A 22,352-nucleotide genomic window follows, 5' to 3' on the forward strand; every position below is an offset into this window, starting at 1 on the left:
GGTAGAATAATAACAACAACAGGCAGCAGAACCAGAACCAGCCTTACAGAGCACCTTACCTAAGGCAATTTCAAGGATCACAGCACAACCAACAGCAAACCTCTCAGATCACTTGTCCTTCTTCATCTTCTAATGATGAGTTACTACAATCTATTGATCGGAGACAACAGGCCATGGAAAATAACCTTACTTCTACTCTAAATGGTCTGAACTCTACCTTGCAAGCTCTTGTCTCACAGATTGGATCAATGAATAACTCCAATAACCAGCCTTTGAGCTCCAGTGGAATCCCCTCTCAACCATTACCCAATCCAAAGGGTGGCATTAATGCCATCACCCTAAGGTCCAGAACCACATTGCAAGAGAGGAATCAGGAGGAGCCAAGTCCACCAGAACACGCCTCAGCTGAAGAGGTAGTGGAAATAGAAGATGTTGAGGAGGAAGAGGACATACAGGACATGGCTGAAGAAGAATAAGCTCAATCACAGGAAGAAGCACCGAAGGGCGCAGACACTGTAGAAAACGCCATTCTTATTCCCTTTCCGCAACTTGCAAGGAAGCCCAGGAAGCAATTGGAACCTGATCCCAAAATGGTAGAAATATTCAAAAAGGTTGAGGTAACTGTTCCCCTTTTTGATGTTATTCAATAGGTACCTAAATACGCAAAGTTTCTAAAAAATTTATGTATACATAAAGACAAAATTAATGAATTAGAGATTATTCCTTTAGGTAGTTCTATATCTGCTTTAATGGGAGGTATACCTGAAAAGTGTAGTGATCCAGGTCCATGTATGGTTAATTGTACTATTGGTGGTGTGGTATTTTCTGACCGCATGTGTGATTTAGGAGCATGTGTGACTATAATGCCTTTGTCTATATATGATATTTTGAGGCTCCCTCCCTTAAAAAGGTCGGCAGCTTGTTTTATGTTAGCAGATAAAAGCATTATTATAGTGGCTGGAGTTGCTGAAGATGTATTAGTGGGCATTAAGGGGCTCACATTTTCCATTGATTTTTACATCCTGGAAATGCCCCAAAATGACTCAGAGAAGCCATCATCAATCCTACTCGGAAGACCATTCCTGAAGACCTCGAAGTTCAAATTAGATGCTTTTTCAGGAACATACTCTTTTGAAATAGACGGCCGAGTAGTAAGCTTCAATCTGAATGGAATTATGAAGCACCCTCCAGAAGATCATTCTATCCTCCAGTGTGACATCATAGATGAAACCGTAGCTGAAATTTACCAAGAGGAGTTAGAAGAGAAGTACATAGGACAAGGTCCGAGTGTGGGGACACTTTCTGAGGACAATGAAAGTACTTTACCATTGTCATCAACTCCAGACAATCCAGAGCCTAGCCATGAGTAGAAGTTAGAACTAAAACCCCTCCCTCCACACCTCAAATATGCTTTCCTTGAGGACAAGCAGAAATTTCCAGTTATCATTGCACGGGAACTCACTTCTCAACAAGAAGAGCAGTTACTTAGTGTGCTGAGGAGGCACAAGAAGGCAATTGGGTGGAGTTTGGCAGACATAATAGGCATCAACCCTCAAGTTTGTGAGCACAGAATATTTTTAGAAGAGGGAGCTAGGCCTGTTCGTCAACCCCAGAGAAGACTGAATCCCACTATCTTGGAGGTTGTCAAAAAGGAAGTGACCAGACTACTAGAGGCAGATATCATCTATCCCATCTTAGACATTGAATGGGTAAGCCCAGTACAAGTGGTGCCCAAGAAGTCTGGAGTCACTACAGTGAAAAATGAGCATGGAGAGCTCATTGCAACTAGAGTACAGAACGCCTGGAGGGTCTGCATTGATTACAGGCGCCTAAACCAGGCCACTTGTAAAGATCACTACCCTCTTCCATTCATTGATCAAATGCTAGATCGCCTATCAGGTAAATCGCATTATTGCTTTTTAGATGGTTACACAGGTTATTTCCAGATTCATATAGCTCCTGAAGATCAGGAAAAGACTACTTTCACCTGTCCTTTTGGGACTTATGCTTATAAAAGAATGCCCTTTGGCTTGTGCAATGCACTAGCTACTTTCCAAAGGTGCATGATGAGTCTTTTCTCTGACCTTATTGAGGACTGTATGGAGGTTTTTATGGATGATTTTAACGTTTATGGTGATTCCTTTAGCCTTTGCATAGATAGTTTATCTCGAGTATTAGATAGATGTGTCAGTACAAACCTTGTATTGAATTTTGAAAAATGTCACTTTATGGTTAAACAAGGGATTGTACTAGGACATGTTGTATCTAATACTGGCATTTCTGTAGATCCAGCAAAGGTGGATGTTATTTCTAGTTTACCTTACCCCTCCTCTGTGAGGGAAGTCCGTTCGTTCCTTGGCCATGCAGGTTTTTACCGGAGATTCATTAAGAACTTCAGTAAGGTAGCGCTTCCCTTATCCAGATTACTACAGAAAGATATTGAGTTTGAGTTCAGTGAGGATTGTAAACAAACGTTTGATAAACTGAAGACTGCCCTGACTCAAGCTCCAATTGTGAGAGGACCAGACTGGAGCCAGCCATTTGAAATCATGTGCGATGCTTCCAACCATGCAATAGGAGCAGCGCTGGCTCAGCGTGAAGGTAAGGACCCATTTGTAATTGCTTATGCGTCTAAGACTTTAGACGCCGCTCAGTCTGATTACACTACTACTGAGAAAGAGCTTCTTGCTATTGTTTTTGCTTTGGATAAATTCTGAGCCTATTTACTTGGTACTAAAGTAGTAGTGTATTCAGACCATGCAGCTCTAAAGTATTTATTAGCTAAAAAGGAATCCAAACCAAAGCTTATACGTTGGATACTGCTACTACAAGAATTTGATTTAGAAATAAAGGATAGGAGTGGAAACCAGAACTTAGTGGCAGACCACTTGAGTCGCCTTGAGCACATTAAGGATGACTCCACTCCTATAGCTGATAATTTCCCTTTTGATAACCTGCAAGCAGTATCTGAGGTAGTCCCTTGGTATGCACCTGTAGCTAATTATCTAGTTAACCGCACTTTTCCTCCAAACTTTACTAAGCATCAAAGAGACAAGCTGAAAAGTGAGTCTAAATATTATATATGGGATAACCCATATTTATGGAGATGTGGCGCTGACCAGGTAATTAGAAGGTGTGTGCCTCAATCAGAATTCCAGTCCATCTTAGAGGCCTGTCACTCATCTGAGGGTGGAGGACATTTTGGCCCTCAAAGAACAGCTAGAAAAATCTTAGACTATGGATTCTGGTGGCCTACTCTTTTTAGAGACGCTGCTGAATTTTGTAAATCTTGTTTCCCATGCCAAAAATTTGGTAATATATCCAAGAAAGATGAGATGCCTCAACAAATTATGCTTTTCTATGAAATTTTTGATATTTGGGGCATTGACTTCATGGGTCTGTTTCCAAATTCTAATGGTTATTTTTATATATTGTTAGCTGTGGATTACGTTTCTAAATGGGTGGAAGCAATTTCTACCCGCACTGATGATGCTAACACTGTTGTTTCCATTGTTAGAAACCACATTATTTGTCGCTTTGGATCACCACGAGCAATCGTGAGCGATCAAGGCACCCATTTTTGTAACAGGAGACTAACAGGATTACTGAAGAAGCATGGGATAATTCATAAAGTAGCAACAGCCTACCATCCTCAGACTAATGGGCAAGCCGAGGTGTCTAACAGAGAGATAAAGCGCATATTACAGAAGATAGTCAAACCTCATAGAAGAGACTGGAGCACCAGGCTGCAAGATACACTATGGGCATACAGAACAGCATACAAGACACCCATTGGGATGAGTCCCTTTCGCTTAGTTTATGGAAAAGCCTGTCATCTCCCAGTTGAAGTAGAGCACAAAGCCTTTTGGGCAGTAAAATAGTGCAACATGGGATTTGAGAAAGCCGGAGCTGAAAGGAAGTTGCAACTGCAAGAATTGGAAAGCCTTCGCCTGGAAGCTTATGAGAACTCAAGACTGTACAAGGAAAAGATGAAGGCTGTACATGATCAGCACATCAAGAGGAAAGAGTTCCAACCTGCGGACTTAGTCTTCCTTTACAAATCCAGACTGAGGCTCATGCCAGACAAGTTGAGATCAAGATGGGAAGGTCCGTATCGAGTAGAGAAGGCTGAGCCGTACGGAGTTTTTCACCTAAGTCACCCTTCAAGCTCTGAACTCATCAGAGTTAATGGACATCGTTTGAAGCTATATCATGGTGAGAAGGTGACGAAAAAACAAGGAGTTAGATATCTTCCTCTTGAAAGATCCACTCACAGCAGAAGACTGAGCTAGTGGAGCGTCCAACTTACGGACGTTAAAGCAAAGTGCTAGGTGGGAGACAACCCACCATGGTATGATCGTTCCTTTCTTTATTCTTAGTTTTATTATTCAATAATTCTTCTCTTTATTAGTACATTTAGTTTGCATCTGCATTTGCATATTTTTATTTAAAAAAAAAAGAGGGAGAGCCGCGATGCGACAGTGTCGCCGACGCGTCCGCGTTGCAGGTGGCTCAATGAGAATAAGAAATCGAACAGAAAGTCACGCGGGAGTGTGGCTGGAGGCGTGCCCCTGGCAGAAATCGCCTCACACGACCGCGTCACCGACGCGTCCATGTCACATGGGAAAAATGCCTCCCACGCGTCCGCGTCACTCACGCGGCCGCGTGGCCTGGAAATCGACGTAAGAAAGGGTGCACGACCGAAAGTTGTGCTAGAATGGTGCTGGACTGGTGCTGAACGCACAAGCCTTACCACACGGACGCATGACTCACACGTCTGCGTCATACCCCTAAAATAGCCACTCACGCGATCGCGTCGATCACGCGACCGCGTCACCCTGAATTTTGGCAATACTAAGTTTTAAATAGAGAGTTGTGTGAGCGCGAGGCTGCCCTCGTTCCAGTAGCGCAAAACGCGTCAAGCGTCCGTGTGACCGATGCGACCGCGTCGATTAATTTAAGCGCAAGTCGCGCGAATGCGTCCCCCATGTGTCCGCATCGCTTGCGCAGCACAGTTTATCCTAATTTTCCAAATATCTTATCTTTCTCTTCCCCAAATCCTACTTTTTCTTTTCCCTCCTCATTATTTTCTTCCCCTTTCTTTCTTCTTCCTTCTTTCTCCCTTTCTACTTTCTCTCTCCCATCCCCATTAACAAGGTTTTTCTTTTCTTCCCTCCTCCTTACTTTTCTATTCTTCTTAATTTATGTTTTCTTCTTCTTTTCTTTTTCTTTTTATTTTCATTATTCATGTTTTCTTTTTCTTTCTTTTTCTCTTTTAATTGGTGTTAGATATTTAGTACGGGTTGTTATTATTCCTTATGTTTGCTTGTGGATTGTTGCAACATTGTTTGGCAATTATCTATCAATTTTTAAAGGGTTGCTTGCATGTTCAATTTCTTATTTTGAATAGCTTACCTACCATGCATGCTATGTGTTTGTGAAAAAGCCCATATGGCATTGTGCACTATTTTTGAATCCTTTTATTTTCCTACTCTAAATGCTTGCTTTTCACAAAATCCTTTTTCATATCCTATTAATTTAATATAATTGTCATTACAAACAGATTGTTAGTATGAAAGACTTGGTAATCTAACTTGGACATTGAATGCTTGATCTATGCTACTCATGCCTTTGCCTGCATGCCAATAAACACCTTGCATTTAATTGTCCTCATATGCACTCGTTATATTTCCATTGTTGATTTTCCACATGTTGTCATGACCATGTGTTAACATCATTCATTTTTTTAATGTGCATTGATTACCACCTTTCCCGTTCTCTTCCTTGCTCTATCCCTTGACATTTTGACATACTTTCTCTTTTCCCCCTTTCAGGATGGCCACCAAGAAAGGAAAGGAGAAATCTGCTCCTAAATCAACAGCAAGGAGAAGAACAAAACGAGCATTAGTGGCAGAGCCTTCTTCGACTGCAGTTAAACCCTCAACAAAAAGAATTAAGAGGATTATCAAGGTTGATGATAAAGAAAAAGCCTTCCCAGCAAAGGACACTGCGCGATTTACCAATCGCTACTGTGAGCAGATGTTCCCCATCCTGGCAGAAAGGAGTTACAACAACGAATACCTTTTTATCCTCCCAAACCATATTGCTGCATTTGTTGAGCCACAAATTGCGCAAAGACAATGGGGCTTCCTATAGAGACAGCCATGGCAGGTCAATCTTTCCTGGGTTGTCGAGTTCTACTCCAACTTCCACCTGCCGACCCTGCCGTCTGTCTATGTCCGTCAGAAGCAAGTCCCCATTACAGAAGAAGCCATTCAACGAACTTTAGATCTTCCCCCTACTCCAGAAGGACTGGACGTATTTCAAGAAGCCGCACTCAAGCGCCAGATGTACCAATTTGACTGGGATGCTGTTCTCAGAGTTATCGCACTACCTGGCAGCAGATGGATCTACAGATACCATCGTTCCCATCCTAAGGGAATATCAGCTTACGCACTTACCTTGGAGGCTCGAGTATGGGCACAGATTATATCCCATTACGTCTTTTCGATCACCTACGAGTCCTCCTTCACTGCAGACATGGCCGTTCTACTATGGTGCATCCTTACAGACCAGCCTCTGAACCTACCAAGACACATCCGGAGTGCTATGGGACACGTACAGATTGCGGGCAACTTACATTTTCCCGCCTTGGTTTCAGATCTCGTCTCAGCCACCGGAGTCTCCTACAGAGCTGGGGACACCAAAGCCATGCTTCCACGGGAAGATCAGTATGTCCCTAACGGGAAATATATCAGACCTCCAGCATCCACTACCAGCCAGCCTACTGAACCGGCTGAAGAGATTCCTCCTTCAACACCACAAGCACCTACAACAACTCAACTGCTCCATCAGATACTTGAAAAGTTGGATTGGCAGGAACACAAAGCAAAGCTAAGAGAGCGCCGTAACGAGCGCCGATTCACATACCTCAAGGAGCTACTTAAGGGAAAATACAGAGACTCAGACACCCCGGACTCCACTTCCTTTACCAGCACAGGGAGCCATGACGACCCCGACTGTGGAGATACTGCTACTAGCCCACCTTTGTTCCTGACAGATGGCACCGAGGACGGTGCAAAGCCTTAAGTGTGGGGAGGTCGGTCAGTAATTGACTTCCGGAGGTAATTTCTCTTCCCTAACACCAATAAAATAGGATATTTAGTTAGTTTTTATTTTGTAGAATAGGATAAATTGCATAGTAATAGATTAGTTGCATGCATGTTCTACTTGATTGAAAAGACAATAAGTTTCTTCTAAGACCCTATTTTTAGAACAAAATTTCACTAATTTTAATTTAAACTTTTGTGTTAAATTTGCTTGAAGTTATATTTGGAACATGGTTTTTGAGCTAAAGAACACACAACCTGTGAGATTTGAGCCTTTACACATGGTTACATTATTTAACCATGATTATTTTGTTCTTGTGTGTTTACTTCTCTATGATTGTAATATGTATTTTGTTTCATCCTATATGTCCAATGTTTAATATATCTATATGCTTGCATATGATTGAGGCCATTTTTTGTTTAGCTCACTTATCCAAATTAAGCCTACCCTTGCAATTACCTTTGTTAGCCACTTTGAGCTTTTAAATCCCAATTGTTCTTTATTTTACCACATTACTAGACTTAAGCAGAAAAACAATTTTATATCCCAATTGAATCTTTGGTTAGCTTAAGATAGAATTGTGTGTTAATTAAGTATGGGAAAATTGTGGGAACAAAAGATAATAAGGGAATGTGTCATGATGATATAATGGGAATTTGGGTACCTGCTCATGTGAAACTATAAGAATTAAACATCTATGTGCATTAATAAGCTATGTTTATTTTTATGTTTATAAAAAAAATCCAAAAATATTCAATAATTAATTAAGGGGACAAAATTACCCTAATGTTAAGTTAAGAATTCAAAGATCAATGCATGTATGATAAAATTAAAAGAAAAGTTGATACATGAGTAAGGAATGTGAAAGAGAAATTTTGGGTAGCTAGGTATGAGATTTAAGTTATATAAAATGTACATATGTGTGGGTTAAATCTCAGGATAATTAAAGATTCAATTTATAAAGCTTACTTAACCATATATGTATCCTTACCCTTACCTTGGCCCCATTACAACCTTGAAAAGACCTCATGATGTTTGCATTGGTATATTAAATGTTGTTGATTGGTTAGGTGAAGAACAAAAATTAGAAAGCATGATTAGAGAAGGATAGAGTGATTACCCTATACACTAGAGAGATTAGAGCATACATACATCATCAATGAGGGTTCAATTCTTAAATTCTATATTCCCTGCTTTCATGAGCTACCTTCTTGCATTTTTATCTATTCTTACTGTATAAGAATTGAATTAGTGGAATTTGATTTGTGATTGTCTTGAAGAGCTTATTCACTTTTAACCAGGTGAAAAAAAATCATATAGTTGCATTTACATATATAGGTTGCATTGCATTGCATGAGTTTTACATGTTCCTACTCATTTATTTTATCTCCTTCAACTAAGCATGAGGACATGCTAATATCTAAGTGTGGGGAGGTTGATAAACCACTATTTTATGGTTTATATTGTGTTTAATTGTATGGTTTTATCAAATCTTTACCCACTTATTCATTAAATAAGCATGCATTTATCATTCCTTCCTAAAAATACTTTATGGTTGAAAACTTGCTTCCTAGAGACTTTTAATTTTGTATTTTAATTCTCCTTTATTCCATTAAATGCCGTGATCTGTGTGTTAAGTGTTTCAGGCTTTATAGGACATGAATGACTTGGAGATTAGAAAAGAAGCTTGCAAAAATGGAAGGAACACAAGAAATTAAGGAGATGACCAGTGAGAAGTGACGCGGGCGCATGGAGCTTGGTGCACGAAATTGTAATCATCAATGGCGCCAACAGCTAGGTACGCACAATTGTAATCTCAACTCTTTATCACAACTCCGCACAACTAACCAGCAAGTGCACTGGGTCGTCCAAGTAATAAACCTTACGTGAGTAAGGGTCGATCCCACGGAGACTGTCAGCTTGAAGCAAGCTATGGTCATCTTGTAAATCTCAGTCAGGCGGATTCAAATGGTTATGGAGAATTGATAATTAAAATATGAATAAAACATAAAATAAAGATAGAGATACTTATGTAATTCATTGGTAGGAATTTCAGATAAGCGTATGAAGATGCTTTGTCCTTCTGAACCTCTACTTTCCTATTGCCTTCTTCCAATCATTCATACTCCTTTCCATGGCAGGCTTTATGTTGGGCACCGTTGTCAATGGCTACTTCCCGTCCTCTCAGTGAAAATGTTCCAAATGCGCTGTCACCGCACGGCTAATCATCTGTCGGTTCTCGATCATGTTGGAATAGGATCCATTGATCCTTTTGCATCTGTCACTACGCCCAACACTCGCGAGTTTGAAGCTCGTCACAGTCATCCCTTCTCAGATCCTACTCAGAATACCACAGACAAGGTTTAGACTTTCTGGATCTCAAGAATGACCGCCAATGATTCTAGCCTATACCACGAAGGTTTTAATCTTAGATTAGAAACCCAAGAGATACACATTCAAGCTTGATTGCATGTAGAACGGAAGTGGTTATTAGGCACGCGTTCATAGGTGAGAATGGTGATGAGTGTCACGGATCATCACATTCATCATTGTTGAAGAACGAATGGATATCTTAGAACAGAAATAGGCTTGAGTTGAATAGAAAAACAATAGTACTTTGCATTAATTCATGAAGAACAGCAGAGCTCCACACCTTAATCTATGGTGTGTAGAAACTCCACCGTTGAAAATACATAAGAACAAAAGGTCCAGGCATGGCCAAATGGCCAGCCCCCAAATGTGATCAAGAGATCAAAAGTATGATCAGTTGTGTAAAAGTCTATCCAAGATTAAAAATACAATAGCAAAAGGTCCTATTTATAGAGAACTAGTAGCCTAGGGTTTACAAAAATGAGTAAATGATGCAGAATCCACTTCCGGGCCCACTTGGTGTGTGCTTGGGCTGAGCATTGAAGCTTTCATGTGTAGAGACTTTTCTTGGAGTTAAACTCCAACTTTTGTGCCAGTTTGGGCATTTAACTCCAGCTTTTATGCCAGTTCTGGCGTTTTGACGCCAGAATTTCTATCCTGACTTGGAACGCCGGTTTGGGCCATCAAATCTTGGGCAAAGTATTGACTATTATATATTTCTGCAAAGCCCAGGATGTTTACTTTTCAACGCAATTAAGAGCGCACTAATTGGGCCTCTGTAGCTCCAGAAAATCCACTTCGAGTGCAGGGAGGTCAGAATCCAACAGCATCTGCAGTCCTTTTTAGCCTCTGAATCAGATTTTTGCTCAGGTCCCTCAATTTCAGCTAGAAAAGACCTGAAATCACAGAAAAACACACAAACTCATAGTAAAGTCCAGAAATGTGATTTTTAATTAAAAACTAATAAAAATATAATAAAAACTAACTAAAATATACTAAAAACATACTAAAAACAATGCCAAAAAGCGTATAAATTATTCGCTCATCACAACACCAAACTTAAATTGTTGCTTGTCCCCAAGCAACTGAAAATCAAATAGGATAAAAAGAAGAGAATATACAATGAATTCAAAAAATATCTATGAAGATCAGTCTTAATTAGATGAGCGAGGCTTTTAGCTTTTTGCTTCCGAACAGTTTTGGCATCTCACTTTATCCCTTGAAGTTCAGAATGATTGGCATCTATAGGAACTCAGAATTCAAATAGTGTTATTGATTCTCCTAGTTCAGTATGTTGATTCTTGAACATAGCTACTTTATGAGTCTTGGCCGTGACCCTAAGCATTTTGTTTTCCAGTATTACCACCGGATACATAGATGCCACAGACACATAATTAGGTGAACTTTTTCAGATTGTGACTCAGCTTTGCTAGAGTCCCCAATTAGAGGTGTCCAGAGCTCTTAAGCACACTCTTTTTGCTTTGGACCACGACTTTAACCGCTCAGTCTCAAGTTTTCACTTGACAGCTTTACGCCACAAGCACATAGTTAGGGACAGCTTGGTTTAGCCGCTTAGGCCAGGATTTTATTCCTGTGGGCCCTCCTATCCACTGATGCTCAAAGTCTTGGATCCTTTTTATTTTACCCCTGCCTTTTGGTTTAAAGGAATATTGGCTTTTTCTGCTTGCTTTTTCTTTCTCTTTTTTTTTTTGCTTTTTTTTTGCAAGCTTTTCATTGCTTTTTCTTGCTTCAAGAATCAATTTTATGATTTTTTAGATTATCAAATAACATTTCTCCTTTTCCATCATTATTTCAAGAGCTAACAATTTTAATATTCATGAACAACAAATTCAAAAATATGCACTGTTCAGGCATTCATTCAGAAGAACAAAGAGTATTGCCACTACATCAAAATAATTAAACTATTTTAAAATTCGAAATTCATTACTTCTTAGACACTTAGACACTAGTGATCATGTAAAAAAGACACAAACATAAATAAACATAAAGCATGAAAATTCGAAAAATAGAAAATAAAGAACAAGGGAATTAAAGAACGGGTCCACCTTAGTGATGGCGGCTTGTTCTTCCTCTTGAAGATCTTATGGAGTGCTTGAGCTCCTCAATGTCTCTTCCTTGCCTTTGTTGCTCTTCTCTCATGATTCTTTGATCTTCTCTAATTTCATGAAGGAGGATGGAATGTTCTTGGTCCAAATGTCTATGAGGACTTGGTCAAACCTTTGATCACAGTTGACCCTTCTAGTGTAGGGGTGTGCATCTCCTTGCATCATTGGCAAGTTGAATGCCAACCTTACATTTTCCGGACTGAAATCTAAGTATTTCCCCCGAATCATTGTAAGCTAATTCTTTGGATCTGGGTTCACACTTTGATCATGGTTCTTGGTGATCCATGCATTGGCATAGAACTCTTGAACCATTAAGATTCCGACTTGTTGAATGGGGTTGGTAAGAATTTCTGAACCTATTCTTCGAATCTCATGTCGGATCTCCGGATATTCACCCTTTTTGAGCTTGAAAGGGACCTCGGGGATCACTTTCTTCTTGGCCACAACTTCATATAAGTGGTCTTGATGCACCTTTGAGATGAATCTCTCCATCTCCCATGACTCAGAGGTGGAAGCTTTTGCCTTCCCTTTCCTCTTTCTAGAGGTTTTTTCGGCCTTTGGTGCCATAAATGGTTATGGAAAAACAAAAAGCAATGCTTTTACCACACCAAACTTAGAAGATTTGCTCGTCCTCGAGCAAAAGAAGAAAGAAAAGAGTAGAAGAAGAAGAAATAGAGGAGATAGAGGGAGGATAGTGTTTCGGCCATGTATGGGTGGGTTTGGGAGGGAAAGTGGTTTGAATTCAAATGGTGAGGTAGGTGGGGTTTATGATGGATGGATGTGGATTGGTAAAGGGTTTATGGAGAAGAGGGTAGGATTTGATAGGTAAGAGGCTTTTGGGGAAAAGGTATAGAGGTGATTGGTGAAGGGTATTTAGGGAAGAGTATTATGGAAAGGTGTGAAGAAGAGAGAGAGTGAGTTGAGGTTGGTGGGGATCCTGTGGGGTCCACAGATCCTGAGGTGTCAAGGATTTCTCATCTCTGCACCAATTAGGCGTGCAAAACGCCCTCTGCTGCCAATCTTGGCGTTAAACGCCAGGTTGCTGCCCATTTCTGGTGTTTAACGCCAGCTTCTTGCCCTTTTCTGGCGTTAAACGCCAGTCTGGTGCCCATTTCTGGCGTTAAATGCCCAGAATGGTGCCAGACTGGGCGTTTAACGCCCATTCTGCTGCACTTACTGGCGTTTAAATGCCAGTAGGCTTCTCTTCCAGGGTGTGCTATTTTTCATTCTGTTTTTCAGTTTATTTTTGCTTTTTCAATTATTTTTGTGACTTCATATGATCATCAACCTATAGAAAATATAAAATAATAATGGAAAATAGAAATTTAACATAGATAAGTAAAATTGGGTTGCCTCCTAACAAGCGCTTCTTTAATGTCAGTAGCTTGACAGTGGGCTCTCGTGGAGCCTCACAGATACTCAGAGCATGATGATGGCCTCTCAACACCAAACTTAGAGTTTGGTTGTGGCCTCCCAACACCAAACTTAGAGTTTGAATGTGGGAATTTTGTTTGACTCTGTATTGAGAGAAGCTTTTTATGCTTCCTCTCCATGGTTACAGAGGGAGATCCTTGGGCTTTAAACATAAGGGAGTCCTCATTCACTTGAAGGACTAATTCTCCTCTGTCAACATCAATCACATCTCTTGCTGTGGCTAGGAAGGGTCTGCCAAGGATGATGGATTAATCCATACACTTCCCAGTGTCTAGGATTACAAAATCAGCAGGGATGTAGTGGCCTTCAACCTTTACCAAGACATCCTCTACAAGTCCATAAGCCTGTTTTCTTGAATTGTCTGCCATTTCTAGTGAGATTCTTGCAGCTTGTACCTCAAGGATTCCTAGCTTCTCCATTACAGAGAGAGGCGTGAGGTTTATGCTTGACCCTAGGTCACACAGAGCCTTCTCAAAGGTCATGGTGCCTATGGTACAAGATATTGAGAACTTTTTAGGATCTTGTCTCTTCAGAGGTAATTTCTGCCTAGTTAAGTCATCCAGTTCTTTGGTGAGCACGGGTGGTTCATCCTCCCAAGTCTCATTACCAAATAGCTTGGCATTTAGCTTCATGATTGCTCCAAGGTACTTAGCAACTTGTTCTTCAGTAAAATCTTCATCCTCTTCAGAGGAAGAATATTCATCAGAGCTCATGAATGGCAAAAGTAAATTCAATGGAATCTCTATGGTCTCAGTGTGAGCCTCAGATTCCCATGGTTCCTTATTAGGGAACTCCTTGGAGGCCAGTGGACGTCCATTGAGGTCTTCCTCAGTGGAAATCACTACCTCTTCTTCCTCTCCAAGTTCGGCCATGTGGGTAATGTTGATGGCCTTGCACTCTCTTTTTGGATTCTCTTCTGTATTGCTTGGGAGAGTACTAGGAGGGAGTTCAGTAATTTTCTTACTCAGCTGACCCACTTGTGCCTCCAAATTTCTAATGGAGGACCTTGTTTCAGTCATGAAAATTTGAGTGGTTTTAATTAAATCAGAGACTACAGTTGTTAATTCAGAGTGGTTCTGCTTGGAATTCTCTGTTTGTTGCTGAGAAGATGATGGAAAAGGTTTGCCATCGCTAAACCTATTTCTTCTACCATTATTGTTGTTGAAGCCTTGTTGAGGCCTCTGTTGATCCTTCCATGAGAGGTTTGGGTGATTTCTCCATGAAGGATTATAGGTGTTTCCATAGGATTCTCCCATGTAATTCACCTCTTCCATTGCTGGGTTCCCAGGATCATAAGCTTCTTCTTCAGATGAAGCTTCTTTGGTACTAACTGTTGCTGCTTGCATTTTAGACAGACTCTGTGAAATCATATTGACTTACTGAGTCAATATTTTGTTCTGAGCCAATATGGCATTCAGAGTATCAATTTCAAGAACTCCCTTCTTCTAAGGCGTCCCATTGTTCACAGGATTCCTCTTAGAGGTGTACATGAATTGGTTATTTGCAACCATTTCAATGAGTTTCTGAGCTTCTGCAGGCATCTTCTTCAGATGAAGAGATCCTCCAGCAGAGCTGTCCAATGACATCTTGGACAGTTCAGACAGACCATCATAGAAGATACCTATGATGCTCCATTCTAAAAGCATGTCAGAAGGACACCTTCTGATCAGTTGCTTGTATCTTTCCCAAGCTTCATAGAGGGATTCACCTTCCTTCTGTCTGAAGGTTTGGACTTCCACTCTAAGCTTGCTCAATTTTTAAGGTGGAAAGAACTTTGCCAAGAAGGCATTGACTAGCTTTTCCCAAGAGTTCAGGCTTTCTTTAGGTTGTGAATCCAACCATGTTCTAGCTCTGTCTTTTATAGCAAAGGGAAAAAGCATAAGTCTATAGACCTCGGGATCAACCCCATTGGTCTTGATAGTGTCATAGTGATGAGCGGATATTTTATACGCTTTTTGGGGTTAATTTCATGTAGTTTTTAGTATGTTTTAGTTAGTTTTTAGTTTATTTTCATTAGTTTCTAGGCAAAATTCATATTTCTGGACTTTACTATGAGTTTGTGTGTTTTTCTATAATTTTAGGCATTTTCTGGTTGAAATTGAGGGAGCTGAGCAAAAATCTGATTCAGGCTGAAAAAAGGACTGCTGATGCTGTTGGATTCTGACCTCTCTGCACTCAAAATGGATTTTCTGGAGCTACAGAAGTCCAATTGGCGCGCTTCCAATTGCGTTGGAAATTAGACATCCAGGGCTTTCCAGCAATATATAATAGTCCATACTTTGCTCAAGGATAGATGACGTAAACTGGCGTTCAACGCCAGTTCCATGTTGCAGTCTGGCGTTCAGCGCCAGAAATAGGTTACAAATGGGAGTTGAATGCCAGAAACAGGTTACAGAAGTGGATTTCTGCACCATCTATCATAGTTTATTCATTTTCTATAAACCTAGGTTACTAGTTGAGTATTTAAACAACTTTTAGAGATTTATTTTGGACCTCATGACATTTTTAGATCTGAAATTTGTACTCTTTGACGGCATGAGTCTCTAAACTCCATTGTTGGGGGTGAGGAGCTCTGCTATGTCTTGATGAATTAATGCAATTATTTCTGTTTTCTATTCAAACACGTTTGTTTCTATCTAAGATGTTCATTTGCAAGTCAATATGATGGATGTGATGATCCGTGACACTCATCACCATTCTCAACCTATGAACGCGTGACTGACAACCACCTCCATTCTACCTTCGATTGAATGAGTATCTCTTAGATTCCTTAATCAGAATCTTCGTGGTATAAGCTAGAATCCATTGGCAGCATTCTTGAGAATCTGGAAAGTCTAAACCTTGTCTGTGGTATTCCGAGTAGGATTCAGGGATTGAATGACTGTGACGAGCTTCAAACTCACAAGGGTTGGGCGTAGTGACAAACGCAAAAAGATCAATGGATCCTATTCCAGCATGAGTGAGAACCAACAGATGATAAGCTGTGTGGTGACAGCAAACCTGGACCTTTTTCACTGAGAGGACGGATGGTAGCCATTGACAACGGTGATCCACCAACACACAGCTTGCCATAGGAGGAACCTTGCGTGCGTGAAGAAGAAGACAGGGAGAAAGCAAAGATTCAGAAGATAAAGCATCTCCAAAACTCCAACATATTCTCCATTACTGCAGAACAAGTATTTATTTCATGCTCTTTTATTTTTCGCAATTCAAACTGATAATTATAATTGATATCCTGACTAAGAATTACAAGATAACCATAGATTGCTTCAAGCCAACAATCTCTGCGGGATTCGACCCTTACTCACGTAAGGTATTACTTGGACGAACCAGTGCACTTGCTAGTTAGTTGTGCGAATTTGTGAGAAATAGTAATATTGACATTGACATACACAATTTTGTGCACCAAGTTTTTGGCGCCGTTGCCGGGGATTGTTCAAGTTTGGACAACTGACGGTTTATTTTGTTGCTTAGATTAGGAAAATTTTTTTCTTTTTGGTTTAGAGTCTTACATTATTGTTTTTGGTTGAAATATTCTTTTTTTAAATCCTTATTTTCTCTTTTTAAATTTTTGAAAAATTTTTATAAACTAATAATTGAGTTTTTCTGTTTGAGTTTAGTTTCATATTTTAAGTTTGGTGTCAATTGCATGTTTTTATTTTCTTTTAAATTTTTGAAATTGTGTTCATTGTTCTTTCTTAATCTTCAAGTTGTTTTTGTTTATTTTCTTTGTTTGGTCTTTAGTTTTTCTTGTTTTGTGATTTTTCTTGTTTTTCTTGTGCATTTTCGAATTATTAGTATCTAAAAAAAATTATTTATTAAATACTTTGTTAAAACACTTTAAATTTATAGCTCAATTGGCTAGAGCGTGATGCTTATGTTCTTGGTAATTGGCTATCTTCTTTTTAAAAACTTTTTAAAAATTAATTTTTCTTTGAATAAATCTTGTGCCAAACTTTAAGTTTGGTGTTTTCTTGTTGATTTTTCTTTAGTTTTCGAAAATTTTGTTTTGGTTTTCTAAAAATTTTAAGTTTGGTGTTTTATCTTCATGTTCTTGTTGTTCTTGTGAGTCTTCAAAGTGTTCTTGAGTCTTCCTTGTGTTTTGATCTTAAATTTTTTAAGTTTGGTATTCCTTGGTGTTTCCCTCCAAAATTTTCGAAAATAAGAAGCATTAGATCTAAAAATTTTAAGTTTTATGTCTTTTTATTGTTTTTCTCTTTCCTCATTGAATTCAAAAATATCTTTTTCCTTTATTTAATTGATTTTTCGAATTTTTCTTTTAAAAAATTCAGATTTTATTTTAAAATTTTTTTATTTTATCTTAGCTTAGTTTTAAAATTTCAAAATTCAAATCTTTATCAAAAATCATATCCAAAATTTTTCAAATCTTCTTAATTAAGTAATTATTTTAGTCTTAAATTTTTTGTTCTTAATTTTTGAATTCTATATTTAATTTTAAACTATTTTATTCTCTTTTCTTTTATTATTTATTCGTTCCCCTTTTACAAAAGAAAAAAAATAAAAATATATTCTATTTGCTATTCATATCAATTACCTTCTCTTCATCATGGATCTAAGTGGAATTGAACAGTCCAGAAGGACTCTGGGGTCATATGCCAACCCCTCTTCTGCTTCATATGGGAGTAGTATCTGTATACCCTCCATTGGAGTTAGTAGCTTTGAGTTGGATCCTCAGCTCATTATCATGGTGCAGCAAAGTTGCCAGTATTCCGGTCTTCCTCAGGAAGAACCTACAAAGTTTCTGGCACAGTTTTTACAGATTGCTGACACAGTACATGATAAGGAAGTAGATCAAGATGTCTACAAATTATTACTGTTTCCATTTGCTGTAAAAGACCAAGCTAAGAGGTGGTTAAATAACCAACCTAAGGCTAGCATAAGGACATGGAAACAGCTGTCAGAAAAATTCCTGAATCAATACTTCCCTCCAAAACGGATGACACAGCTAAGGCTGGACATCCAAGGCTTTAAACAAGGAGATAATGAATCTCTTTATGATGCCTGGGAGAGATACAGAGAGATGCTAAGAAAATGCCCCTCTGAAATATTTTCAGAATGGGTGCAGTTAGACATCTTCTATTATGGGCTTACAGAGAAAGCTCAAATTTCTCTAGATCACTCAGCTGGTGGATCTATACACATGAGAAAGACAATTGAAGAGGCTCAAGAGCTTATTGATACAGTCGTCAGAAATCAACATCTGTACCTAAATAGTGAATCTTCCATGAAAGAAGAGGCTAAAATAGTAACTGCTGAACACAGTCCTGCAGAACAAATTACTGAATTCAATCAGCAATTAGACTTTCTAACAAAACAGCTGGCCAAATTCAAGGAGATACTACAAGACACAAGAATGGCTAATATAAATATGGAGGTACAGTTGAAGCAAACAGAAAAATAGTTATCAAAGCAAATAACAGAAGAGTGCCAAGCAGTTCAATTAAGAAGTGGGAAAATATTAAATACCTCACATCAAGGCAGCAGGAAGCCAAGAAAAGAACAAACTGCTATCTAAATTCCCTCTGTGGACAGTAAGAGCCCAGAGAGGAACAACTCTGGCGTTCAAATGCCAGAAACAAGCAAAGAAGTGGCGTTGAACGTCCAAAAGAAGCACAGTTCTGACGTTCAGACGCCAGGAACAGGTGAGGAGTTGGCGTCCAACGTCACTCTAGCTTCTAACCCTGGCATTCGAATGCCAGTGAGGGATCAGAGATACACAAGTGCTGATAACAACCCCTCTAAAAAGGCTTTTCCAACCACCTCTGTAGGAAATAAACCTGCAGCAACTAAGGTTGAGGAATATAAAGCCAAGATACCTTATCCTCAAAAACTCCGCCAAGAGGAGCAGGATAAGCAATTTGCTTGCTTTGCAGATTATCTCAGGACTCTTGAAATAAAGATTCCGTTTGCAGAGGCACTTGAGCAAATACCTTCTTATGCCAAGTTCATGAAAGAGATCTTGAGTCATAAGAAGGATTGGAGAGAAACTGAAAGAGTTCTCCTCACTGAAGAATGCAGTGCAGTCATTCTGAAAAGCTTTCTAGAAAAGCTTAAAGATCCCGGAAGCTTTCTGATACCATGCACATTAGAGGGTAATTGCACCAGGACAGCTTTATGCAATCTTGGGGCAAGCATCAACCTAATACCTGCATCTACCATCAGAAAGCTTGGTTTAACTGAAGAAGCTAAACCGACCTGGATATGTCTCCAACTTGGTGATGGCTCCATTAAATACCCATCAGGCGTGATTGAGGACATGATTGTTAGGGTTGGGCCATTCGCCTTTCCCACTGACTTTGTGGTGCTGGAAATGGAGGAGCACAAGAGTGATACTCTCATTCTAGGAAGATCTTTCCTAGCAACTGGACGAACTCTTATTGATGTCTAAAAGGGGGAAGTAACCCTGAGAGTCAATGAGGATGAGTTTAAGTTGAATGCTGTCAAGGCCATGCAGCATCCAGACACACCAAAAGACTGCATGAAAGTTGATCTTATTGACTCTTTGGTGGAGGAGATCAACTTGGCTGAGAGTCTCGAATCAGAGCCGGAAGACATCTTTAAAGATGTTCCGCCTGATCTAGAGGATTCAGAGGAATTGAAAGAGCCTCTGAAACTTCCTCAGGAAGAGGAAAAACCTCCTAAACCCGAGCTCAAACCATTACCACCATCCCTGAAATATGCATTTCTGGGAGAATGTGACTCTTTTCTATTGATCATAAGCTCTGCTTTAAATCCGCAGGAAGAGAAAACACTAATTTAAGTGCTAAGGACACACAAGACAGCTCTTTGGTGGTCCATAGGTGACCTTAAGGGCATAAGCCCAGCTAGATGCATGCACAAGATCTTATTGGAGGACAATGCTAAGCCAGTGGTTCAACCACAGAGGCGGCTAAATCCATCCATGAAGGAAGTGGTGCAGAAAGAGGTCACCAAATTACTGGAGGCTGGGATTATTTATCCTATTTCTGATAGCCCCTGGGTGAGCCCTGTCCAAGTTGTCCCCATAAAGGGAGGCATGACAGTGGTTCATAATGAAAAAAATGAACTGGTTCCTACAAGAACAGTCACAGGGTGGCGCATGTGTATTGACCACAGAAGGCTCAATACAGCCACCAGAAAGGATCATTTTCCTTTACCATTTATATACCAGATGCTAGAAAGATTAGCAGGTCATGATTATTACTGCTTTTTGGATGGCTATTCAGGCTACAACTAAATTGCAGTAAACCTCCAGGATCAAGAGAAAACAGCATTCACATGTCCATCTGGAGTGTTTGCTTACAGAAGGATGCCATTTGGGCTGTGTAATGCGCCTGCAACCTTTCAGAGATGCATGCTCTCTATTTTCTCTGATATGGTGGAAAAATTTCTGGAAGTCTTCATGGATGACTTCTCAGTATATGGAGACTCATTTAGCTCCTGTCTTGATCACATAACACTTGTTCTGAAAAGATGCCAAGAGACCAACCTAGTTTTAAACTGGGAAAAATGTCACTTTATGGTGACTGAAGGGATTGTCCTTGGGCATAAAATTTCAAACAAGGGAATAGAGGTGGATCAAGCTAAAGTGGAAGTAATTGAAAAATTATCACCACCTGCTAATGTTAAGGCAATCAGAAGCTTTCTGGGGCATGCAGGATTCTACAGGAGGTTTATAAAGGATTTTTCAAAAATTGCAAAACCTCTGAGCAATCTGCTAGTTGCTGACACGCCATTTATGTTTGCCACAGAGTGCCTGCAGGCATTTGAAACTCTGAAAGCTAAGCTGGTCACAGCACCAGTTATCTCTGCACCCGACTGGACATTACCATTTGAACTAATGTGTGATGCCAGTGACCATGCCATTGGTGCAGTGCTGGGGCAGAGGCATGACAAGCTTCTGCATGTCATTTATTATGCTAGCCGCATTTTAAATGATGCCCAGAAAAACTACACAACCACAGAAAAAGAATTGCTTGCAGTGGTTTATGCCATTGACAAGTTTAGATCATACTTAGTAGGATCCAAAGTGATTGTGTACACTGACCATGCTGCTCTTAAATATCTACTCACAAAGCAGGATTCAAAACCCAAGCTCATAAGATGGGTGTTGCTTCTGCAGGAGTTTGATATCGAAATAAGAGACAGAAAAGGGACAGAAAACTAAGTGGCTAACCATCTGTCCCAGATAGAGCCAGTAGAAGGGGCGTCCTTTCCCTCTATTAAGATCTCTGAAACCTTTCCGGATGAGCATTTGTTTGCCATTCAGGAAACACCATGGTTTGCAGACATTGCAAACTATAAACCTGCAAGGTTCATACCCAAGGAGTACAGCAGGCAACAAAAGAAAAAATTAATTACTGATGCAAAGTACTACTTGTGGGATGAACCCTATCTCTTTAAGAGATATGCAGACGGAATAATCCGTAGGTGTGTGCCTAGAGAAGAAGCACAGAGGATCTTATGGCATTGCCATGGATCACAATATGGAGGCCATTTTGGAGGTGAGCGAACAGCCACCAAGGTCCTCCAATGTGGCTTCTACTGGCCTACACTCTATAGAGATTCCCGAGAGTTTGTACGTAACTGTGACAGTTACCAAAGAGCTGGTAATCTGCCTCATGGTTACGCCATGCCTCAACAAGGAATCTTGGAGATTGAGTTGTTTGACGTGTGGGGAATTGACTTCATGGGACCTTTCCCACCATCATACTCAAACACGTATATTCTGGTGGCAGTCGACTATGTATCAAAATGGGTAGAGGCCGTTGCCACACCCACCAATGATACTAAAACGGTGCTGAAGTTCCTCCAGAAACATATCTTCAACAGGTTTGGTGTCCCTAGGGTACTAATCAGTGATGGGGGCACTCACTTCTGCAACAAACAGCTTTACTCTGCCATGGTCCGGTATGGGATTCGCCACAAGGTGGCGACTCCATATGATCCACAGACAAATGGGCAAGCTGAAGTTTCTAACAGAGAACTAAAAAGAATCCTGGAACGGACTGTAAGTACCAGTAGAAAGGATTGGGCACGAAGCTTGGATGATGCTCTGTGGGCTTACAGAACAGCATTCAAGACTCCTATAGGGACCTCTCCATACCAACTTGTGTATGGTAAGGCTTGTCACCTACCCGTGGAACTGGAACATAAGGCCTACTGGGCAACCAGATTCCTAAACTTTGATGCCAAATTAGCTGGAGAAAAAAGATTGCTCCAGCTGAATGAGCTAGAGGAATTCAGATTCACTGCTTTCGAAAATGCCAAGCTTTATAAAGAGAAATAAAAAAGGTGGCATGACAGAAAGCT

General features: G+C 40.0%; 1 pseudogene; it reads left to right on the forward strand.

Moving 5' to 3' along the window:
- Positions 1 to 458: 458 nt before the first annotated feature.
- LOC148565146 (uncharacterized) overlaps positions 459 to 22,352 on the forward strand; it is a 47,848-nt pseudogene continuing 25,954 nt past the window's right edge.

The sequence above is a fragment of the Arachis ipaensis genome, chromosome B5 (genome assembly GCF_059453495.1).
Source record: "Arachis ipaensis isolate K30076 ecotype BB chromosome B5, ASM5945349v1, whole genome shotgun sequence".
In the NCBI taxonomy this organism is placed as follows: Eukaryota; Viridiplantae; Streptophyta; class Magnoliopsida; order Fabales; family Fabaceae; genus Arachis; species Arachis ipaensis.